Raw genomic sequence first — 25,041 nt, 5'->3', positions numbered from 1 at the left:
TTATATTGCTGCTCATACCAGTATAGGGCGTAAGAGCATTTTTACATCACACACACATTATAGAGAGACAATGAATCATAAATATGGAAATCAGTCCATAGAAATGTTACATACCAGAATGAGGATTAAAAGGTGTAGTGCTTGGTATGGAGAAACACAAACTCAGAAATTAAAAATGTACCAGAGTGGCTGGGTTGACTTTATAAATAAAAATGTATTTGTAATGAAATTAATCTTTTCAGCAAACATAAGGATGATGTAAGAAGGGGAAAATACATAATGTTCTAACATCGCTTGCTGTATGCATGCAGCTCTTTGATGACAGTTCATAGGTCACCGTGCTATTATGGTTGTAACTTTTGAACTGCAACTAACATCTCTGTGACAAAAGTTGTAACCCACTGAGCTATCCACAAAAAATATGGGCCTCATTACGAGGCCCGTGGCACAGGGCAGTGCAGCACATAAAAAGAGGAAAAAACAGGGAGAAATAAAGATATTTCTCCCCGTTGCATCATTCTTATGCCACCCCTGAGGTGACGTTGGAATCTAATGTATTCCCAGACTTGTAAATCTCGGAATGCTCCAAATACCTTTCCTTTCCATGAGTGTTACGTGGGAACACTCCAGGAAACACCCATGGAACGCCCTTTTCAAGCAGTGTTGTGTGAAAGCGCTTGTTAGACTTTTTCATCCTTGGTGTGGTTTTCCCTAACTTTTTGCCTCTGTTTCCCAGGTTGTTGATGTGTGCTTGACTCTGTTTTTGCTGTTTTGTTAATCTGGGAAATTTACCACTGCTATCCAGTGCTAAAGTGCAAGTGCTCCTGTATAAAATGTGTATGTAATTGGCTTTCCATGATTGGCATATTTGATTTACTGGTAAGTCCCAAGTACAGTGCACTAGAGGTGCCCAGGGCCTGTAAATCAAATGCTACTAGGGGGCCTGCCGCGCTGGTTGTGCCACCCACATTAGTAGCTCTGTAAACATGGCTCAGACCTGCCCCTGCGGTGTCTGTGTGTTCAGTTTTAACTGCCAATTTGACTTGGCAAGTGTACCCACTTGCCAGGCCTAAACCTTCCCTTTTCTTACAAGTAAGACACCCCTATGGTAGGCTCTAGGTAGCCCCATGGGCAGAGTGCAGTGTATGTTGAAGGTAGGACATATACTAATGTGTTTTATATGTCCTGACAGTGAAATACTGCCAAATTTGTTTTTCACTGTTGCAAGGCCTATCTCTCTCATAGGTTAACACGCGGGCTACCTTTAAAAATGATTAAGGCATAAATTCCCTTTGGGATCAGATAGACATGTGGAGTTTGGGGTCTCTGAGCTCACAATTGTGAAATACATATTTTAGTAAAGTTGATTTTGATATTGCGTGTTTCAAAATGCCACTTTTAGAAAGAGAGCATTCTCTTGCTTAAACCATTCTGTGACTCTACCAGTTTGTGGATTCCCTGCCTGGGTCAGTTTGGCAGTTGGGCTATTTGCACCTCTCTCTAGACAGTGACGCAAAGGGACCTGGGGTGTAGTCTGCATTTCCTGATGACCCATCTGTTCTAGGAGGGAGGGAGGAGTGGTCACTTACACCTGAAACGGCCCTGCCTGCCCTCACACAATGCAGTCGCCAACCCTGTGGTGTGTGTCTGGGTCCTGGCCTGGGAAAGGCAGGATTTCACAAATAAGAGAGACTTTCCTTTGAAGTAGGCCTACTTCAAAGGCTAAAATTGGTATAAGAAGGGCACCCAAAACCACAGACTTTAAATCACTTCTGGACATCAAGAGCTGAAGAGCTGAGGAGAAGTGCTGCCCTGCCTGAGACTGTGCTTTGTGGAGCTATCCTGCAGTTGCTGCTTCTGTCTGTGCAAGAGGATAAAAACTGGACTTTGTGTGCCTTCCTGCTTGTGAAGAAATCTCCAAGGGCTTGAAATAGAGCTTGCCTCCTGTTGTTGAAGTCTCAGGAACAGCAAAGACATCTCTCTGCCAGCACCTGGAGCCTCTGCTGAGACTCCTGCCCTGCCAAGTGGTGCCCATCCAGTTCCTGGGACCCTGAAAGGAGAAGCTGGCAGAACAAGAGTAAGAAATCCATGCACAGACCGCCTTGCGGGGAAAAGATCGATGCAACTCCGAAACACGGCTGAAAATCGATGCCTCGCCGGCTTCACGGCTGAAATCAACGCTCTCCTGCAGCGTGGCTGGAAGATCGACACATGCGGCTGGAGAAACGACAAGCAGCAATACTGACGAAGGCTGGTGAGACCATATCCCACGCTGCGTGGTTTCCAGAACATCATGCGGCAGGATTTCCGATGCAAACATCGCTGGGCACTTAAAAACGATGCAAGGGCTGCCCAGACCCGAGAGTACTGTTTGGATCGACGCATCGCTGTCCTGGGGAGAGAAGAAACGAAGCACTTCGACCCGACCGAAGGAGAAGTGACGCACGGTCTCGCTCGTGAACGATATTGACGCATCGCAAGCCCCTTTTGACGCACATTTGCCGGTGCAGGGTTATTTTTGACAATGCTCTGTTTGACAAAGACCCATTTCTTCATGGTCTGTAAAACCCTGTTGTTACCACATTGAAAAAAATATGGTTTAATAAAAAAATCACATGTGGGATGGCAATCTGAGTGTAGATCTTCCTCAAATATACTTTTTATTTTATTGGTGGTCAGCATGTTCTGTTGGTACATGGTGAGTTCTTAGGCGTCACTCTGTTTGTAGAGATTTATTTGATCCCTATACATCCTAGGCTTCCACCTCCTGTAGCTCTGAACTCTTTGATGGGCACCTATTCAGTCAACACCTCCTTGAGCAAATGATCACCTACAGGGTTCAATATAGCCTTAGAACCCGCCGTGGCGGGCTCTTCCGGCTATTAAAGGCCCGCTCCCGCGTTAAATGCCCGAGCTGAAGGCGAGGGCATTTAACAAGGGAGAGGGCCTTTAATAGCCGGTAGAGCCCGCTACGGTGGGTTCTAAGGCTATTAGAACATTCTGCCACTCAGGGCAGAATGTTCTATTAGATAAAACAAATTCCTCACGAAGCCCGAGGGGATTAAAATCCCCTCAGGCTCCGTGAGGCTTTGTTCACAGCTCTTGCTGTGAACAAAGAGAACATTGGAATGTTGGCGCTGCTGGCTTTTACCGGCCAGTAAAAGCCGGGAGCACTCCATTGTTTTCAATGGAGCTGCCAACGTTCCAATGTTCTAATATGCAAATAATATTGGAAAATTGCTATCATAAGCCCTCATTATGAATGGCCTGCTTAGGTTGTGATTATTACTGCATCTGTCGAAACTCCATCATATCATTGGATCAGAATTTAACAAGTGAGATATTGAATCCTTCTTCTGAGATGAGTTCTGCACAATGAGGAACAAAAATTGGATTTGGGTTCTCAACACTCCAAACTCTACATGTCCCTTAGTTGCCTGACCTTTTTTTCCACACTAAATTCCATCTGCTTTGACCTGCCAATATTTAATGCGGGGTGCAAGTAAGCTTGCTGATAGTTACAGGGTGCAATATATCACCACTTACATATTTGATACACAAGGAAGGGAGGGAGCACACGGACTCTCATCCCAGCACAGTTCACCACATTGCATCCTTTAAATGCAGTACGCTTACTTCAAAGTCGCTGTAGTTTTTCACCAAAGTTGATGCAGATAGTGCTGTTAGCTTTAGACATGTGTTTCTAGGGTTAGCCCTCCATCAGTAGAGAGCAGAAGCAGTAGAGAGCTGAGAAAAGTCATCTGGGGCTGCTAAAATGCTGGCCAAGCACTCACTTACAAACAGGTGTTTACAATGGATCACAAAATATCTGGGAGCTTGTAATTGGATGCATACTCTTACTCTAAGATAATCAGGAGTACTCACATTGGTAAACATATATGCATTGCAAAATGTAGAGAGTATAATTTCTAAATGATAAAATGTAATTAATCAGTATATTGAATATTTTTGTTGGATTCTGCTTGGGCAAAAATATTTGTATTCATAAAGGAAATTTCACAAAATTTCTCCAATTCTGGAGATGTTCGTGTGTCCCCGGTGTGAGAAAAGTGGATCATTAGTAGGGGTGGTTGTGAGACCTCACCAAGTAATAACGTCACTAAACTGTGTCAGGTCTGGTTAGGTGTACTCTAAATTAAACCTCAGCTCAGTTCTTGTCAAATGTGGCACAGAGCAGTGAGGCTTAACTAGAAGGAAAACAAGTGTAATCATTCATCAGTTTGAAACCAGCCAATATCTAAGAAATGTGACACAATAAAAACCCCACTCCAATTAAGAAAATACAGTCAATAATTTTATCTTCAAATAGACCCCAAAAAAACAAAATTCATATGAAGAGAAATTGAGTTATGTTTTTTTGCAGGTTCTTCATAAATCACTGCTTTTCACTTCAAAACTTTTTAAAAGAGTTGCATTTTGTTGTTTTACAGTCTTAGTGATAGTCTGTCTGCGATGAACACAAACGACTGGAGTAAAGTCAACGTTTTCAGACTGAGCACAATTTTAATAGGGGTCGCATGCAGGCGCCAGATTGGTCCCTGTAAATGTTAGCTTTGCATCTAGAAAGTTTTCTATATAGACTCAAGCTGCAAGCTGCGGGGCCCTCTGCAGCTCTTTGATAGAATGTTGAAATTCAGTAGTCCAGTGAAGCTCTAGTTCTCAGTGACGTTCAAGGCTACCAAAAAACAGCAAGTAGCGGTAGTCTAGGAGTCTCAGGCTCGGTGTAAAAAATACATTATCAGTTAGCACTGGCACAAAAGTAGGCAAGAAATCTGTCACCCACTAAGGGTCTAGGATCTGGACGGCAACTTTTAGGAGCTAGAATTCAAACTCACAGGCTACACCAAATGAGTCCATGACAAGTCCAGCGTCAACTGGTCAGTTGGGCCTTTGCAGGTGGACGGCTTCTTTAATTTTTGTGCTCCCTGAACAGGAGGCTAGCCAACTAGCCCTCAGAGTCCACTCACTGGTGCTGGTCACAAGCTCCAGCCCTTGGGCTCTCTCTTCATGGGTTCAACACCAGGAGCAGCTCTTCTGTTTCTGAAGTCCTGTCTTGGCTCAGCAGGTGCAGTCTTTCTTGAAGCAGCTTTTCTTTCTGAGGTTGAAAGGTTCCAAGTCCTGTGGTGTTCTGAGACTGGTAGCTAGAGGTGCCACATGCATGCCAGTTTCAAGTTTGTGGGTGGGGAGGACACCCCAGCCAATGAGGCTAGAATTTCCACTGGGCAACCCTCCTCCTTTTACACAATTTCCCGTCGGGATGACACTAAACAATCCCACAGTGCATCTCTCTGCCCAAATCCAAGATGTCTGTCTCCTTCTTCCCTCGACAGAGCTTTTGGCACACCCCTGAGGTATGTCCAGTATATTTAGCTACGCCTCCTGCAAAAGTGGTTCTGCTATGGTTTTCCCTCTCTGGAAGAGATGCAAGCCTATCTACCTACACAAAGGAAATGTCAGGCTGCATCATGACTCCCATTTGCTCATCAGATGCAGCTACCTCCAACACTGGGTCATCTGTGGTAGCAGCCCTCTGACCATGCTGGAGGAGGTCACACATACTCCCACCAACAGGTTCTTTTGTTCCCCTTTTAAGGGAGCACTTCACACCTCCTGGTTAGATGACAGCAGTTGTTTCAGGTGACAAGTGGTGTAGTTAATCAGAAATGGCTACCACTATTATGTGGCAAGAATGTGGTGGTTCAGCATAATCTATATTAAAGGTTACTTGAAATCCCACATCAGCCATAAGTTGGGTTTAACATAACACTCAAAACCTTGAAGTATCATATTTCATATTTGGTGGTTCCAGATAGAAGATAGCACTGAGAGCCTGGGCTAGTGCAACCACATGTTAAGCATTCAGACTACCAACCTTGCTACAGGGAAAAAGACAATTGCAAGTTTTCACAGTTAGGAAATGTAAAACATGAAATAAACATCCTTCTTTTTAATATCCTGCACCCTGCATTATGGGCTTATAGGGCCTGCCTTAGGGATGACTTATAAATATGGAAAAGGAAGGTTTAGACTTGGCAAAAGGGTTATTTTTCCATATTGAGTTGGAAGTTTAAAAGCTACTTGTCTGGGCTGAAATGGCACACTTTGAACCATGTTTTTACTTTGCCCCTGCAGCGGTTGCTCAATGGGTGCTGCAGGCCACTAGAGTCATTTCCTTACTAGTGTTGGGTCAGTGGATTTGTACCATATATTAGGGACTTACAGTAATTTAAATACGCCTATCAGATATTAGCCAATCGAACATGCAATTTGAGGGGTCATAATTCATGTACTGGGGCCTGGTCTAGAGGGCTTAGTGCACTTTAGAGTCCAAAACCCAGCAGCATATGTCCAGGCGATCTTGCAAAGATATTGTTTTCTTTACACCTAGAAGCAGGAATACATTCGAAAACTGGTTCAGCGTGTAGGAAAAAACTCTAACTAGTTTGCAAGAAGTCACAAATGTGTGAGTTTATAGGTGCTTACCAACTGTCTTCAAATGCTTAGTTAAAGTTCACCCTTGTGAGGAGTTATTTACATTAGAAATTGCATCATCAGAGTAGTATCACTTTATAGTTCAGTAAATTCATGTTTTATTGCAAATTTGCCTTCTGTAATTTACACATATTAACTTATACCTAGAAATGATCCTGTGTGTGCCCCCATGTGTCATTACCTTTGTGAATCGGTCCTTCATGAGAATGTGACATAGTACAGTTATGTGTTCCAGGGCAACTCGTGTGTTGTTTATGATGTTTTATTGTTGGTTTATTACTCATACTTTTATGGGATGCACCTCATTGTTTAACGAGTTTTTTAAGGTATTATTCAGATCATTATCAGTTGTTGTTTGCTCTTCATCATGTATGCTTTTTGTGAAAAGGTTTTCAATTTCACCTACATGGCTCACGGTTTTTGCGCAGTGGTGTATGAGTATGTGTTTGGGGTTGTAAATCATTTAGGATCTATTTAAATTTTCTCTTTTGGTGTCTCATGTGTTATTGGTCTCATTATGCAAATGAGTTAATGAAATGTGTATCTTCTTTGACATTGTTTAGATGACAGTAGTGTGACCATATATTTGTAGGTGTTTCCAAACTTTGAACCATAATTTTCCCCTATGGGAGCTTGTTTCTTAGCTCCAAATAATCCTGTGATGCTGTATGTGGGGTTACAAATACATTATAATATTAGAATGTTGAGAGTTCCATTGAAGACAATGAAATCGCTCAGGGCTATTTATGGCTGGTATGATCCTTCAGCTAAAACGTTCTCATGTTTGTCTTTCTGATTCTCCCTTTTTTAATGTAGAGCATTCTGCCCTCAGTGGATGGAGTGTTTTAATATCCTCATGCACCTTTTGCCAGTTGCTAAAGGCCCTCTTCCTGTTTACAGGCCTCGCCCTGTGGCGTGTACTAATAGCTTGGGTTAAGGGTCCTTAACAACCAGTGTAGCCCTCGCCAGTGAGCTGTAAGGCTATATTAAAGCAGGCTGATCATATGTAGCATTGCAGTAAGACTAGTGTATTCTAAATTAGCACATGTCCATTTTATTTAGGATTTTCTAAACTAGCATATGTTAATTTTATTCATGGTTTTCTGAACTGTGCATACTTTTGAGGGTTATTGCAGAGGGTGATAGTGTGCTGGTGTGCAGCAGCAAATGCACTATTAGCTTGGAGATTATATGCATTTTTGGTGGCATATGTTTCTATTTAGCCTCCTGCTGCATGGTATTAGTTACTGTAAAGAATAGTGGGAACCATGTTGTCGATTCCCTCTGGCTGTCCTGTTACTTTAATTGCATATCTTTTTTCTGTCTGGGCACGTGCTCTCCCAGGCACCCAGCAAACACAGACAGAGTGCTAGTGTCAGCAGCCCCCAGATAATATTGACCATTGAGCAGCCTTACCTATGAGGGTAGACTAGATGTGTCTTTTAAAGCCAGGGCGATTCTATTTAGGAAACAAAGCAGATTCTCCTGACTGCAACCTGTTTTTGTGCCATTAATTGGGAATTTATTACATTGTGGTGAAGCAGCTCCTGTAGTGACCTAAATGTTGCAGCAGAACTGGTTTTTCTACTGCTAAAGCAGATATATTAATTAGAAATGTTAATGAATGTTTATGCATTTTTGATCAATAAAAAATGTACAAATAATGTAGAGAATTAATGTGCATCTTTGAAAATGTGCCCACGGCGAGTGGTCATCAAGATTCACAAATTATACGATTTTTTTTTTTTAAATATGTGAAGTGTTGAAAATGCGTAATAATAATGTAGTAGTATGTCATATTGATATATATATAACGTATGTTTTACATTATATTGTAGAGCTTACATTAGCCGAAGTTGTGCCCAGTTTTGCTGGCCTCATGCAGAAGCTGAATAATAACGCAATGTCGAGAAGCTAATGTGATGAACTGACCATGAACCGCTAGTTGTTTAATAAAGTCTGCTTAGTTAGAATTCCCCGCAATGAACCGACGGTCAGGAGATGATGGAATCAGAATTGTATTAAGGACTGTGTAAAGCAGACAGGATGTACTTTCCCAGGTCTCGAACAATAGAGACACTGACTGGAGAAGAAGATGCAACATTTTCGATACATGAGGAGCCGCATGATGAGAAAATCTTACAGTGAACCAATCGAAATCCTGGGAGCTGTGCAATGTTAGACTTCATAGATCTGGGAAATTAAGATAATTGGATAGAGTCATAACTGGTGATTATTTGACCAATTAGGAATTGGGGGATAGTCTGGGTGATTTTGATATAATGCCGTGACAGAGGGAAAAATCTTCAGACCTTATTCCGAAATTGATGCGATATTGGGGAGAAGAGATTTGAGATTCTGTCATTGAGCTCATGCTCTTGAGAGCCTGAAGAGACGCTGATCGATTGATGACCTGAAGATGAAGACTGACTTTGTTGCTGATCCAGATCATGGATAGGTAGCTACGACAGTGTGACAGAATTATCTTTGTGCCTTTTCTTTTTAGGTACCAACTGCACTGTTTTTATATATTTTTTTTTAGGTAGATGTTTATCCAAATTTATGTTCTAAACTCTTTTTGCATGGAGTCCCACATGCTAATGCTAATCTGTGTTAGGTAAGGGTCCTATTCTGAGACATTGGCATATATAGTGACAAATGATTGATGGACTGATTTGCTGAGCTCTGCTACTGATGTTGACATATTCATTTTTGTTGTCTCATGCTGAAGCGTTAGAAATTATGTTTTCTCAAGTTCTGATTAGATTATGTTATTGGTGGTCACTAATGAACTAATCTTGAGTTGATTGAATTAAAAAAGTTTGAATTAATCCCATTAATTAGTATTGTAACCAATAGGGAAATAAAAATAGCTAAAATGTATATTGGGTTGTGGTTATTCATGAAATGTTGACGTTATCAACAGTTGAACAATGAATTTGCTTAATGGTCATTGATTTGTATACTGATTAATGATGGACATTGGTCACTACATAACTAGCATACTCCATGTGAATCAAAAGGTTTATCGACCTATACGCACCTCCTTGTAAGTTTACTTATTAAGGACAGGGCGCACTAGCACTACCAAGTCTCTCACATTCTCTCTGCCTACAATGCAAACATTCTTTTCATTTGGAAAATAGTTCCATTGTAATAAGTTTTAACAATGATGGCTGTGGTCTACAGTACCTTAATTGGGTGACACTATTTCAAAAGTGCACAAATGTGTGTTTTGTGCATTGATGATCTTTTGCAGATGTTATCTGTTCAGCTGGCGAGGCTAAGATAACTAACAATGCCGTTCTCTCTTCACCACAACATGCAGCGAGATTCCTCAAATAGTTAAAATCATTGTGCCAACTGAGTTTTTAATTTAAGACATACACATTTCATTTACCCCATCACTTTCACAGTTTATTCTCAATACAGTACTGAGCAGTGAATACAGTTAGATATAACAACGACATTTGAAAGGTCACCCCACGGGTTGAAGGGTGAGCAAAACCTAAATGGATTTCTAAGAATCTTTGAAATATTAAGATTAAGTGCTCACCAGCTCACTCAACTCTGATTAATAAAGGGATAATAACTGCTTAGAAATGCAGTTTCAAATATGTAGGATCGTCTGCAGATTAAAGTGTCTTTGTTAGAATAGAAATAAATGCTGAAATATAACAAATGTCTAGCACTGTAAAATAGTCTAGCCTGATATGGCGCACAAATGACTAACTGACCCTGCAAGCAAAAGGGATGGAATCCCTAGTAGTTCAATATTGACATACCACGTATTTGTACATATTTTTCATCTCACTGCTTGTGCCATCAGATCACATTTGTTTGACGTGTATTCTTGCTTCTACCAGTCATGGCAAACATTTCTAATTTATATATAGGAAGAACGGGCAAAATGCCAGCCACCTTTAGTCATTGCTTACTTGCAATGTAATTTACATTTCGGGCCAGTTGAGTGGACGCCATGACTAGAGTGGGCAATGGACGAGCCCCCATCAACAATCAACTTTATTGTCAGTGTAAGTCATATATGTGGTCAACTCACAGGACAGGCATTGGGTGATTAAAGTGTTGTCATTGCGAGTGATGGAATTTTGGTTGTTTACTTTCTACTACTGTATTGAACTGGGCAGTGGAAAATCGTGCATCCCTTGTCACAGCCACCGCAGTAAAGCTGGTGGCAGAATCATGACACATCATTTTTCTGCAGCTCTAGAACTAGTGGCGACAGTAATATATCTGAGGTGTTCTCCAATGCCCATCACCAGCCCAGAAATATTTACATAAATTGATCCAGGAAGTGAAGCACGAGAAAAGAATCCACTCTTTGCACCTGATTCCTGTCAATGCACATCCTTCCGCACTGGGACCGTGATAGTAGAGCTTTCATGATTAGTACACAGGCCGCCATGATTTATAGGTCCAATTCACAAAAATAAACTTAGACCAAAAGTCTATGTTTACAACTTTCTGTATTAACAAAGGTAAGTTATGAGTAGTATATTTATGCCTGCACTCAGGTCATAATCTCCACACTTTTGACAGACTCTCCGCCCCAAGTGTGGAGATTCCACTCTGCACCCGGAGTGGAATCTTCATTATCGGGGTGGAATCTCTGTACCTAGAGTGCAGAGATTCCGCCCCAAGTGCGGACGTGAAGATACTACTTGTAGCTTACCTTTGTGAATACCAAAAAGTAATAAAGTTGGACATTTGGTCTAAACCTGTGCCAAAAGTCTGACTTTACCTTTGTGAATCAGGCCCTGAGTTTAGACCTGAAGTCTAAGGGCCCAATTCGCAAAGGTAAACGTATAGTTAAAATTTAAGTTTAGACCTGAAGTCTAAGTTTAGATCTGAAGTCCAAGGGCCTGATTCACAAAGGTAAACTTAGACTTTACATCACAAAGGTAAACTTAGACTTAAGTTTAAGTTCAGGCCTAAAGTCTAAGCCCCTATTTACAACCGGCCTGTGCCGCTGGTGTGTCACTTTTTATGACACCTTACAAGGAGGCGTTTCCATGGATGTTGCATGGGTGTTCCACGCAACACCCATGGATTTTGATGCATTCCCAGATATACAAGGATTCATAAACCTGGAAATGCATCAAAAGTCTATGCTTTCCCAGGGGTGGCGTAAGAGTGACGTAACGGGGAGAAATATATTACATTTTCTCCGTTTTTTGTCTTTCTATGCTTGCTGCATTTTCCAGCACACATAGAAGGAGGAAATCACTTCCATTGATTATTTTTGTGCAAGAAGGTGCCCCTTCCTGCACAAAAACAAGCATCCCCACAATGCAGGCACCCTTGCACTGTTGGAACATTGCAGTAATTTGTGTGCAAGTGGAGGGGCAGAGGACAGCAATACACCCTCTTTCTGCTGTTTTCCTGCGGGGCGGTGCAGCAAGACACTTTCTGTGCCGCAATGGGCCTTGTAAACTCGGCCATAAGGTTAGACCTGAAGTCTAAGGGACCTATTCACAAAGGTAAGCTTTAACTTCAAGTCTAAACTTAGATTTCAGGTCTATTTTTACCTTTGTGAATTAGATCCTGAGTGTTTAGCGATTACCTCACATAAAGCTCTCTAGAACTGTTATTTCAGCATCTTGAACCATCATTAATATGCATCGAGAGTAAGTGACGTAAGATCTTGCAATGCGTATTTATTTAGCTTCATGTATAGTTGCCTACTGAGAGCTGAATTACGGCATTGGACCTGATTCAGAAAGGTAAATGTACAAATTTGTTTAAGTTTATGATTTTTTGCAATTCAAAAACCAATGTTACAAGTAGTATCTTTACAAATGCTTATCTTTCTATGTACGGAGTCTCCACCACAAGTGCAAGGACTTTGTAATGATACTACTGGTAAAATTCCTTTGTGAATTAGAAAAAATGTAAACTTACACAGAAGAGTAAGTTTACCTTTGTGAATCAGTTCTTTGAAATGAACAGTAAAACTGAGTTTGAAAATTATAGGAATCCCATAATAAATCTACCTGGCAGCATATAAGAAGTCCTCCTGAAAACAGGAGAAGCTATATGTGAGTCAATCGCATCATATAAAGTTTACTTGTGTCTTATTGAAGTATTAAATGAATGTTTTCATTTTAATATACTCATTGAGGTAAGTAAGATGTTTGCTTTTCTTGCTTTAGTTAATTTGCAGAACTCTAGGGAAACAGAACTACAATTTTCTCGAGGGCTAGAACGAAACTGGCCAATGCTGAAATGAGATTAGCAGACTTTCCTAGACACCTGCTTGAGCCAAGTTAATCAATAGGCCTTAAAGTTTGTGGAGCTCAACATTTTTGCCAACATTCCAGGGTCTCTCCAGGCTAACCAAATAGTTTCCCACTGGTTAAAGACTAGATTTGAGTCAAAACCAGAGCATGAATTTACCCTTAAGGATTGACGAGGAAACTGTCAAAAGATGACATGAGTGCCAGGCAATTAACCACTTGTTCTAGTAAGACTGATTTTGGCCATCTGAGATGGACTAACAATCTGCTTATTATGAATGAAGGAAAATCTTTGTTGGTTCTCTGAGACCAATCTTGGGGAGTAAATTTGTTACAGTTGCAAGCAGATATGGACTCCAAATGAAAAAAAACATGGAGGATGTGTCTGTAGTCGGAAAGGCACACAGATCTTTCTGAAAAGGACCCCACCTGGCAGAGTGGTTTTTGAAAATGAAAGGATGATATCGCCAATTGCTGGAGTCCTGAAGATATCTGGAATGCCAGCCTGTAACAAAATTGTTAATGCCAGGGAGATACTCTACTAACACTGATACTTTCTGTTGAAGAAAAAAACTCCCAAAAATATTATCATGAGCCACTCACCTGACACTCAAGGTGGTTCTAATGGGGTGAAACTATTTTTCAAATCCTCCTGAGGACTAGACTCAGTGGCAGGTACTAACAGTGCACCAGCATTAGTCCCCAAAGAGAAGACAGGTTGGGCGTAAGAGAGATAAGAGAGAAAATGAATAATTTGTGGTTACTTCTCTGCACCTCTGGGTGATGGGGTAACTTTTGTCCACAGGTTTAATTTTCAAGAGTGCCAGATTAATCTATCTGTGAATGACAAAACACTATTTAGAAAATGTGTGGTGATGTAACACTGTACATGTAAATTATACTGTTCACGCAACCCTCCATACCATAAGAGCATCTAGAATCATACATGTAAGGAACCAGATATCGTCCTCTCACTTCTGGGTTGATACCATGGCAAACTCTGTTGCTTCACACTACATTCTATTTTTTGTACAGTAGGGCTGCCTTGTGTTGCTGGCGTATAACTTCACAAGTCATGGAATAAGCATTGCTTATATACGCTTAACAGTTTTCAAAGTGCAGCAAGAGTCCATTGCTCATGGAAACTACTAGGTTTTGACAGTGCAGTATACATCCCTGCTACACCTTGCAAGACATTATATTCAGAGTTCTTTCCCAAAGTCTTTAGGTGATTCACCAATATCAAATACAAAATGTGGTGCACCAAAAGTCACAAGTTCAGAAGTTGTCAGGTCTGCAATCTGGTTGTGCTTGCCCACGTTATTTTCAAGGTTTATGTGCTATGCATAATTAAAAAATGCAGCGTATATATCTTGTTTTGTTTCACTGTTTGATGTGCACTATGCCAGCTTTCACCCAAACTGTAGCCCAAGATCAGTTGCTGGTTGAGCACTGGCTCAAGAAATCACTGAATGCAATTTTCCCAATGGTGCCAAGATAATCACAGAGCATTCATCCTCTTGCTCTATGGTTCAGTGAGGCAATTCAGTGACAGAAAAATGTTGTAAGGCCTTATACAGACAGTGGAGAAAATCTTATGAAAAGGATAAAAAAGCAGAGTATAAATTAGCTCTATAACAGTGTCATGGTCACTGCAAGGCAGCTAAACCAGCTTTCTATTGGGACAACACTGCTAATGTCCAAAGTTGTCCAATCACACTTTTGTATGTGGTTAAAGAGCTTTAACATCCAAGCAAAGTCTCTCCAGTGCCTGTGCTATCACAAAATCAGTGCGAAGAATCGGCAATCTTCTTTGAAAAAAAGGTAACAGATATCAAGCTTGTCCTAGCCAAGACATATATGGCCGAAGTTGGAACAAATTGGCCACAGCACACAGAATATATTGTCCAATCATGTGGTGAGGATAAAGAATCCCTGGTGGTGCGTTGAAGGTTTAGAGGAAGTATGAGGTAAAGAGAAATCTTGAGTCTTGTTAGTAGATGGTGTCTTTATTTGTGGATATTAGAAATCATAATGTCATCATAGATATACAGCCAACACGTGTTTCGTCACACAAGTGACTTCATCAAGGCTTATTGGGATAGTGAAACTAAGAGTAGTATAGCTGCCCGAGCAGCAGCAGGTGAGTTGGGTGTTGAGCACGTGGGTTGAAACAGGTATATGAAGCCCTGATAAGCCTTGAGTTAAACCTGATCAACGTCGGATGTAGAGGCACGGTACGTCGTCTTGGAGCGTCTAATGGTATATGGCCGAAGGAAGGTTCCTGATGTCCCCCTCATATTCTACATCTGGGACAATGTCCCAAAAAGGAAGGATAACCCACAAACATGCCTGTGGATGTCCCTAGACTGGAAGCACTGCCCCTCTTAGACATCCCTTAGGTTTTGGTTCTATTGTGTACTATTAAATCAGACTCACAGGTAGGTCCACTTTCTCCCTCTAAATTCAGCCTGTTGGACCAGGACCTATTTAAATTGTTCACATACTCAGCGCTTCTCCGTGGGAGAAACGTATCCCTCCAGCTTGGAAACATGCCATGGTCCTACTACTTCTAAAAAAAAAATTGCCTAGATCCCACCAACTGGTCTAATTGTAGGCCAATTTCAATGCTGCCTATTGTCACTAAAATTTTAGAGAAGCACATGAATTTGCAGCTGACCACCTTTGTTGAAGGCCAAACGTTTCTCCTTCCATTGCAATCAGGCCTTAGGTCGCTACCAAATCTGCCTTCCATGGAGTCCCTGAACATCTGAGACAGCTCCTGGATGATGGTGGTACAGCCGCACTGATTTTCTTGGATCTCAGCATGACCTTCGATAAAGCATCCCTTACCATCTTTCTGAAAAGGCTGGTGACACTGGGGCAAAGCCCTGGCCTTGATGACTTAATGTTTGTAAGGTTACTGTTTTCTGGTCTTCTCAGCCAGCTCTAGATCAGAGTCATTCTAACGATGTTTTCATAAGCCAATAACACTCTATTTTCTCGCTGCTATCAGCTCAGGGCTACAGCAGTGGAGCACTGAATCAATGCTTGAGCATACTCTCTACTTGGATGGGAAATAATACATTCAAACTTAATGGTCAAAAGACTGAGGTTCTGTTTTTTGGAAAAAAAACAGTAATGGGGCCCTCAGCATTAGCCGGAAGTACTTGGAACCCTTTTTATAGTGTTGTCTAAAGTTAAGAACCTTGGCTTTTGGCTGGATGGGAAGTTATCAATGAAGCCACAAGTAGCCATGGTGGCCTCTACATGCTTTAGGGTGCTGAGATGGGTCTAAAAGATATTTGGCTTTATACCACCACCTGCCCACAAAACTGTGGTGCAAGCCTTAATTCTCTCAAGAATTAATTATGGCAACATCTTATATCTGGGAGCAGGTAAGGTGGCCAGGTTGCTCCATTGCCTGCCAAAAAGTGCATTGACCTCAAACCTTCTCCACGAGCTCCATTGGCTGCCTGTGGATAAATGAATACAATGTAAGGCTCTGTGCTACATGCATAAGGCCAGATCCGAGGACAAGGACAACATGCATCCAAGATCTGGTGGTGCCATACCACCCCTCACACAAGCTCCAATCAGTCTCTCTGAAAAGTGCCTAGAATTCTGCTGATGCACAGGGGAGGCTTTTCCTTTGCTTACTTAGGCCTAAAGTTTTAGAACAACCTCGTGGAAGCTTTTCTTCATAAAAACATTAAGACCTGGTTGTTTTAACACGGGGACTGAATCACTCTAACTGTTTTAGCACCGGGAAACCCCGTAGGGTAGCTGTGTGCTTTATAAAATGTTATAATAATAATAACATGGCTTCACCAAGACACAGAGCCGGAATGCCGTGTTTAGTTGTCCTTTTTTTTGTTTCTCTCTCTATCGGAACCTCTGATTGCAGACTGTGCACAGTGGAAGCGCAAACAGCAGTTCGGGAGCAAAGCCAGGAGCCAGGCTGAGACATCAGGAAAGTAGGTAAGTGGTTTGGGAACTGAAGAGGCTAGGAACCGATGTGGAGCAAGGGAGCAGTTTAAGTGGAGGCCCCTCCGCATATTTGCAGGTGCATGTGGAGCTCTGAGATGACTGCACTAGGGGTGCTTGCACGAGGCAGACAGAGTTGTGACCCAGCATGTGCGTGCATATAGAGCTGTGTGCACGTGCCTGCTCCTCATTTCTAAAGGTCGAGCCTACCACTGCCACCAAGGATTAAACATGGAATTGAATCTAATAGTAAACAAAGGACATGATGCTCAATAGTGAGTGTGCGATTTTAAACAATATAGAATACCTACCGCGGCCACCAGGGAACAGTGAAACACAGAAAATCAATAAACACAGATTATCATATAAGGGGCTGGACTTTATAAACAGAACAGATAGACATAATGTCAATATGTCAATAGGGCCATTTATGAGTGTGCAGTGGCATGAGCTGTTGCATGGACTGCGGGGACCATGACAAACGTTTTGGCTAAATCTGCCATCAGTTTCAATATTGTAATCCCAAAATGATTTATGTGTCTGGTGGGTGTGAGAATGCCCATGTAGTCTTACCTTGGCCTTGGCAAAACTTTGAATTACAAAGGCGGTGGCAAGTGTCTCTAACCAATTTACATGCCTGCACAACTTCTCTTTTGACCATGTGCCCCCAGTTGAGGATTTACCACATCGGGCAATCTTGGGTGGAAGTGAAAACTGGAGTACTAAACAAGTATCTGGATAAAGCACAATGAGGTTTGAATAAGCTAGACCTCTCTGTAGTTGGTGAATTTTGAAACTACTGAACACCTGCTAAGACGGAGGTCCTGGAACAAGTGCCTTGTACTGAAGAAGAGAAGAGTCCCACTATACTCGAAAAAACTCTGAGGGAGATCAAAAACTTGTGAGATATCTCATTGTTCATGACTTTCAAGGGCTTTGGTTTGGGGAAGTTGAAAAACAGATGCCTCTGAATTTACAAGTAAACCCAGGAACTCTATCTAACTCATTGGAGTTAGAATCTACTTTTATATATTCAAGAGGATACCAAAATTTTGAAGAAGACTGGTCATAATAGTTATCTGTTTTCCAAGAACCTAAAGTCCCTGATCTGTAACCAAGGGGTTGTTAAACTAAATTAATTGAATTCCATAGGCTCTCACCACACAAACCACTGGCTTCATTATCTTTTTAAAGCTCTATGGTGACAAAGCCTGACCAAAAGGGAGAACGGTAAACTGATCATTTTGAGGTGTTCATTCAAATCTGTAGGAATTTCCTGCACTTCAGGTGATTTGGGACTGTAAGGCATGTGTCTTGAATATCTAGACAGGCCATCCAGTGCCCTTGTAATAAACATTCCTTCAAAATAATAATAGTCTCCATCTTAAAATGATGGTAAAAAACTAAACAATTGAATCGTTTGAGGTTCATCATTTTTAAACAAGGAAAACTATGCTTAAAATTTCTGAAGAATGTAGTAACGTTTCTGAATTGATCCCCCTTGTAAAAGAGACTGAGTTTATTTCAATACCTAGGCCCTCATTATGGGTTTGGCAGTATATGGCAAGACCGCCGTGCTGACGGGTGCCAAAAGACCGCCAGTGATGGCGGAACAGTGACTCCCGTATTGCGAGACACAAACTGAAGACCGCTCAAATACAGCCACAAATCCCAAACTGCCAGGCCGACCAACAGGCAGGGAGAGATGGTCTCACCACCAGCACCGCCACGCCGACAACACCCCGCCCTCCATATTACTTCCCACAAATCAGCACGGCAGTCATTGCATGGCAGAAAACTATTGGCTGTGTGAATCTCCGTGGTCTAAAAATCACCTCCACCAGAACCCGACACCACATTGGACAGTCTGACACACACCACACACACCTGCTCACTGCACTATAGAATACACCCTCACACACCCCCACAATCATTTGCAACTACAACTACTAACAGAGACATAGAGGAGCACACCAACAGAGGACACTGCACGTTGATACCATAGGCACCAACACACTTCCCCGCATCACACACCACACAACTGCACCAGCAACACAATACACACATTGCCACTGCACACAAACACCAGATACCACTAGCACACACACCCCACCAAGCACCCTACACACAACACCCCCCCCACCCACAAGACAACAACCATGTCCCATCAGAAGCACCCACGTTTCACCCATGATGAGTTGAGGGTCATGGTAGATGAAATTGTCAGGGTAGAGCCACAGCTGTTTGGAGCTCAGGTCTAGCAAACCTTGATCGCCAGGAAAATTGATTTATTCCGGAGGATCATTGACAGGAAGAGCTGGAATGACCTACGGGGGGAAGGTGTGTTCCATGGCATCATGTTACCAGATTGCCATCAACAAGATTGGCGGCCGGCTCCTACCTCCTTCCCCTGAGTTCACATTGTGTGGAGGAGAAGGTCTTGGACATCATGCATCCTGCGGGCCTGACTGGAATCATCAGAGAACTCGAGTTAATAACACTCCCCCAGGCACCAACCACTCCTGTCCAGTATGCGTCCCCACCTCCCATCACTCCCTAATCATCCCCATCTCACACTTCTGCATCCCTCCTTCACCCCATGCCCCTCACATGCATGCCACCCTACTTTCACTATCCCCACACAGACCCTCCCTAATGCACGGATACCAATCACAATGCCAAGCACCACAACTCCCACAATGCATCACTACCTACACCTCAAAAGTTCACAGTCCCACTTCACAGTGGAACACCTGCATGGAAAACCATAGCACGTGCCACACCAACTAGATGCCTCCACTGCGTTCCAACACATGGCAATGACAGCAATGCTATTCACAAGCCTCAACCCTCAATGGAAAATGAAAACAATGCCACAATATGTCACCCACAAGCAATGTCTGCAGAGCTGCAGCTGTCATTGCCATCACTGGGAAGCAAGTCAAGCTACTCCATGCATCAGACAATGATACGAACAAGAACATCTCTATAATGTAACTCCCTCCCTTTCCATCCACAGGTCCCACTGCCACTGCCACTCAGAAGCCGATGCCAGAGACAGATGGCCCACCCCAGGGTGGAGGCCCCAGTGGATGTCTGTATATTGATGACTTGCCTGTCCCATCTGGGACAACTGCTCAGTCCACCGCCACCAGCCCCACTCTGGACACATCGGGGTCCCCCACCCATGTTGCTACTACAGTATAGCCAACCCTTCATCCCCAAACCTGTGTCCTAAGGATAGGTCAATCAGCAGTGTGCCCCACAAAACAGGGACCATGCAACTGCGAGTGGGCACACTGTGCCAGGGGTACAGGCACAGGGGGCCAGGGACAGTGGGAGGGCACCTGTGATTCAATGGATGGGGAACCCCCACCAAACGACTGGCCAGGAGGCCCTCTCTCAAGTCCTGGGAGCATACCACCAGTCACAGGACACTATGGGCAAGATTCTCGCAACCGTTCAAGAAACCCAGAAGCTGCAGAGGAAATACCACCAGGAGGCCATGCAGCAGTGGCAGACTCTTGATGCCACCATGGCCTCCATTGCAGAGGTACTGAAGAAATTGACCACCATCCTGTATGCATCCTCACCCACCAGCAGGCCCCTTCCACTAGCCACATTCCAACAGAGCCCTCCACTTCTGCAGCAGCTAGTGGAATGGAGGCCCTGCCAGAGGACCTGCAGACCACCAGCACCCCTCCTCCTGTAGCTGAGGATCCCCCATGCAAGCGACGACGTCCATCCAGATATCCTGCAGGACATGATGCCAAGATCAAGACCACTGCCAGTAAGTGACCCTCTCCTGAACGTTTTCCCTTGTCTGCCACTGACACACCCTGTTGACTGTCCACTGTCCATTTCACCCACCATGATCCCACTCATCACCCATTGCACTTGTGAATAACATTAAACACCTTTGAGCACAGTTTTTGCCTATGTGTCATTATTGTAATAAGCAAGATTTTCTGTTGTTTATCATGTCATTACAGTCAAACCATTTTCCTGCAAATGTCTGTGAGATAGACAGAAGGGGGAGCAATATGCAGCAAGGTTGATGGTAGAACAGACAGATTCTGGACATGCCAAGGGAGCCACCAGGCAAGGCAGGAACCAGAGTTATACCACATGAATGCCCTGCAAATAGACCAAGACAGGGACAACTATCACGATAGGAGTCAATGTTAGCCATTCAACACACATGCAGTACAATGTCTCAATTTCCTAGTGTGATTTGGCAGGTGGAAACTCAAACCATATGCCCATGTCAGATCTACAGTTCCAAGACATCCATACCCAATAGTCCTTCCCTCACAGCTGACAAAACTCAACTAAAGGCATGTTTTACAATCAGTAACAGTTGGGTCACACATTCTTCCATTGTGGACTGTAAAGGAAAATAGCAATACTGATGACACCACGATGTTTGGCATTACAATTGCAGTTGACAAAGCAGTGCAGGGAACAGCACATGGACAATAAATTGCTTTAATTATGCAACACAACAGCGGTTTAAAAACAGCATTGACATTTGAACACTAACATCTCCTCTAATGGGCAAAATGTTCACCCCACACAACCACCCAGGGGGAGAGCTGCACTCAACACCACCACTGATGACAGACACCAGGAGGAGCTATGTCACATGGCAGACAGGAGTATAGGTCACATACAAAACACGTGACACATACCTGTTTCTCATGGGAAGTATTGTTGGATTACCTCTGCTCTAGAGTCAGCTGCATCCTCATCATCTTCCTCCTCATCACTCATTATGTCCTCTTTATCAGCCACTTGTCCATCTGCCACCTCCTCTACGTCCAGCAATGGGATGTAACGCCTCAGGGCCAGAATGTGTAGCATGCAGCAGGCAACAACTATTTGGCAACAGATCATGCTCCAACTGGGTACACAGCTCCATGATGGTCTTATGGTTCAGACAATATGTCTGTATGACGTGTCTCTCTTCCAGGGGAGCCAGGTGGACTAGGGGACGGTACATGGGAGCATGTCTCATCATCACCATTGCACCGTATCTGGGGAATAGGAAAGAGAAGAATTCAATATTTGACCTATGCAATGTGTGGATATTGTCAATCTGTGCAGTAGTCACTATATTTCATCCATGACACACCTAAAATCCATCTACTAATCACTTATTTTATGTAAAATGGCAACCACCTGTCCTGCATGCACAGGACAGATGGAAGTGACCTCATTCCGCTGGCGTTAGACGTCATGGCAGTAGGCGGTCTCAGCCGACGTGCAATTCCTCATTGGATAACATTGTTGCCTATGGGAGACTGTGGCCAATGGTGATCACGGCCAGTGGTGACAGTCATGTACGCAGTAGGCGTGACTGTCATTTACTGTAGCATAGCTCACTTGACTCCTGACACTCATGCACGCAAGACCTCCAATCCGTGTGCTGCTGTGTTCTGACTCTGGACAACAATATGCCAAGTCCTGCAGGAGATAGGGCCCCAGCCTTCACCTAGGTGGAGCTGGACAAGCTTGTGGACAGGGTCCTACCCATATATGGACAGTTGTATGGGGTGCCAGAGCAGCAGGTGAGTCTTATGTCACTGTGTTGTGTAAGAGGATGAAAGGCGTTGGGACGAGGCAGACAAAGTGAATGCATGGAGATGGGTGAGGAGTCAGAGTGTTCATGGCGTGATGACATATGAGTGTGGTCATGAGATGTGTCTGATGTGTGATGTCCACTGCTGACCTTGTAATGCCACTCTAAATGACTTTGTCCTTCTGACTTTGTCACCAATGCAGGTGAGCACACATTTGAAGAAGGGGATTTGGCATGCAGTGTGGACCCTGGGGGTCCATAGCTGGTGGAGCACCCACTGCAGAAAGTGGTGGGAGGACCTGAGACGCTGGGCATGTAGTACTGCAGAGGCCCAGCTGGGGACATCCTCTCAATGAGGGAGGAATGCCGGTTGGACCCTGACCCCCTAATGACCCGCATTTTGGTGGTGGCCTACCCTGAGTTGGATGGGCACTTGAGGCAGCACAGTAGTCACAAGGGGGTAAGTACACACTCACACATCAATAATGTTATGCTTGAATGGCTTTGGGTTGACTACTAGTGGGAAGATATAGCGTAGGTCATTGGTAGTTGCATGCCGACTATGGGTATCTGCCACACTGGCAGAAGTGGATTCATAGATGTGTGCCCGTACTATGTAGACAGTGACTTATGAGGGCATTTACTTCTAATTTGGGATTTGTGTGGTCACCCTCAACAAGGTTAAGAGTCCAGCTCCTACCATCAGCATCAGTACACCTGAGGATTCAGGGCATTGCCATCAGTATCAGCCTACCACTGTGACAGATGTAATTAGTGAGTCTTTTCAATTAAAAGAGTGACAGGGAGAATCAGTAGTCCTGTGTACACTCTCCTTAACAGTCACAGTATTCAACAAAAATACACTGTTCCAAAAAACATATAGGAGGAAACATCGCCAGGCACTCCTATCTACAGGATCTGAAAACCCTCACACATCTTGTTAGATGTCATGCTTCCTCATAGGGTAGCTCCTCGTCAGACTGGCTCTGCAATATCTGACGGGCCCCACACAGGGGCTCCTTGCCAGAGATCTTAACTGATAGTGTGAGGCACAGTGTAAAACACGTAGGAATAGACTCAAACCTACAGGCAAAGATCAAGAGAAAACAGAAAAAATCATAACATTTTATCAGGAGCTTCCAAACCCAGCCTTTATTGAATATGGCAGAATCCTGGACAAGATTAAAACAAAACTGAGTAGAGTAAACAGGAAATAATGTACCCACACAAGGCAGAAGGGTTTTGCTTCCACCAAAAAAGATCAACATGTTTCGCGCCTCACAGTCATCCAGTCAGATCATATGTTACTTCTTCAGGACCAAAAATCAACAATAATTTCTCCTGAACTTAAATCTAAATTGTGTGCAGGTTATAAAACATTTTGGAAAATCAAATGAGAAACAATGAGTTGACTGACTCACATAAACTCCACATCAAATAGATGTAATCTAGAAGAGCCTGTAGATAAAACAATATAAAACATAGCCACCATATTAAGTCATAGCTTTATTTGCACGAAAGTAACCTAGTGAAAGTATTGGCATTGTGGATGACAGACCAATCAACTACCTTGTTAAGTATTCAACAAATACGTGGATAGGAAAAAAGTCACTGCTTACCTATCCTAAATTATGGACACAGCTCCATGGGACAGGGCGAGCCACTAGACTAACATTGTATCTAGATGCAGTAGAAAAGGAAAAAACAAGAAAACCACAATGTAAAGTAATGGGAACAGGACCTTACACTTACAATTAAATGCAATGTGCTATACATGAAAGAGAACCAAGATGTAGGTGCCAAAAACGAGTGTTTCAAAGACAAACATAATCGACATGCAGTTAAAACACTATGCTGTGCTGCCTGACAAAAACAAATGTTTCATAACAAACATAATTGCTGTGCATTTAAAATAGTATGCTGCAGTGTATGACTAGGATAAGTCTGTCGGCTGAAATGATTATGCATAGTAACGGAGGGAAGATCGTCTGGAAAAATGCCTGGGGCAGTGGCTAACCGCAAAATCCCACCCGGGCACTATGGTCACAAGGAACCACAAAGTTGTGAAAGTTGGAATGGTAAAGTCAATGACGTCGTAAAATGACGTGAAATTACAAATGAATGTCTGTCATGCTAAAAGAAGCTAAGCTGGCAGGACTATAGTATATAGTGAAAATTCAAGTAAATTCAGAAAGCAGGTGCTGGGAAGTACATCGTACTCATGTTTCCCAATGAAAGTCCGTCCAGGAACCTACCCGAGGCTGCTATCCTGAAGAATGAAAGCTCAGAAGTGACTCCCGGTTAAATTAGTGGGTCAGCACGATGGGCATCCAATCAGAGGTGATCCTCTGATCAATACTCAATTCGTCAAAGAAAGGTGAAAAGTGGTAGAAGGACTCAAACTTCCTGGTTAGGGAGAACAGTAGATGTTACCGACGGACTGTTGTTAAACTCAATTTGTCATCGGGGAGTGAAGATAGAAGAAGGACTAAGACTTCATAGTTGGGAGTAGTAGTAAATACTAATGATGGACTATCATCGTGACATTGTAAACAACAAGACAAGTACTGGGGCCAATTGTTCAAAAATGAACAGCGTCTCGAATGGAGACATCGTCTACTAAGTCAACGCTTAGGGAATGGGCACTAATGAAAGAAAAAATAAAAGACTAAAAATGAATAATAAAACAAGGAGGTCTCAAAG

At 43.0% G+C, this 25,041-nt stretch overlaps 1 long non-coding RNA gene across 2 annotated transcripts in view; it reads right to left on the bottom strand.

The window, feature by feature from the left end:
- The window catches only part of LOC138259171 (uncharacterized), a 91,211-nt gene extending 66,373 nt beyond the window's left edge, over positions 1-24,838 (bottom strand). Inside the window, exons 1-3 of one of the 2 annotated variants that reach the window (XR_011198659.1) lie at positions 24,594-24,838; positions 23,958-24,018; positions 21,449-21,793 (exon numbers count right to left, since the gene is read on the bottom strand). This is a non-coding gene — a long non-coding RNA (uncharacterized lncRNA). The remainder of the gene's footprint in view (positions 1-21,448; positions 21,794-23,957; positions 24,019-24,593) is intronic. The other variant, XR_011198658.1, reaches the window with a different exon arrangement.
- Positions 24,839-25,041: the final 203 nt, after the last annotated feature.

This window comes from Pleurodeles waltl, chromosome 2_1 (assembly GCF_031143425.1).
Source record: "Pleurodeles waltl isolate 20211129_DDA chromosome 2_1, aPleWal1.hap1.20221129, whole genome shotgun sequence".
In the NCBI taxonomy this organism is placed as follows: Eukaryota; Metazoa; Chordata; class Amphibia; order Caudata; family Salamandridae; genus Pleurodeles; species Pleurodeles waltl.
This window is presented reverse-complemented; position numbering and strand designations above follow the sequence as displayed.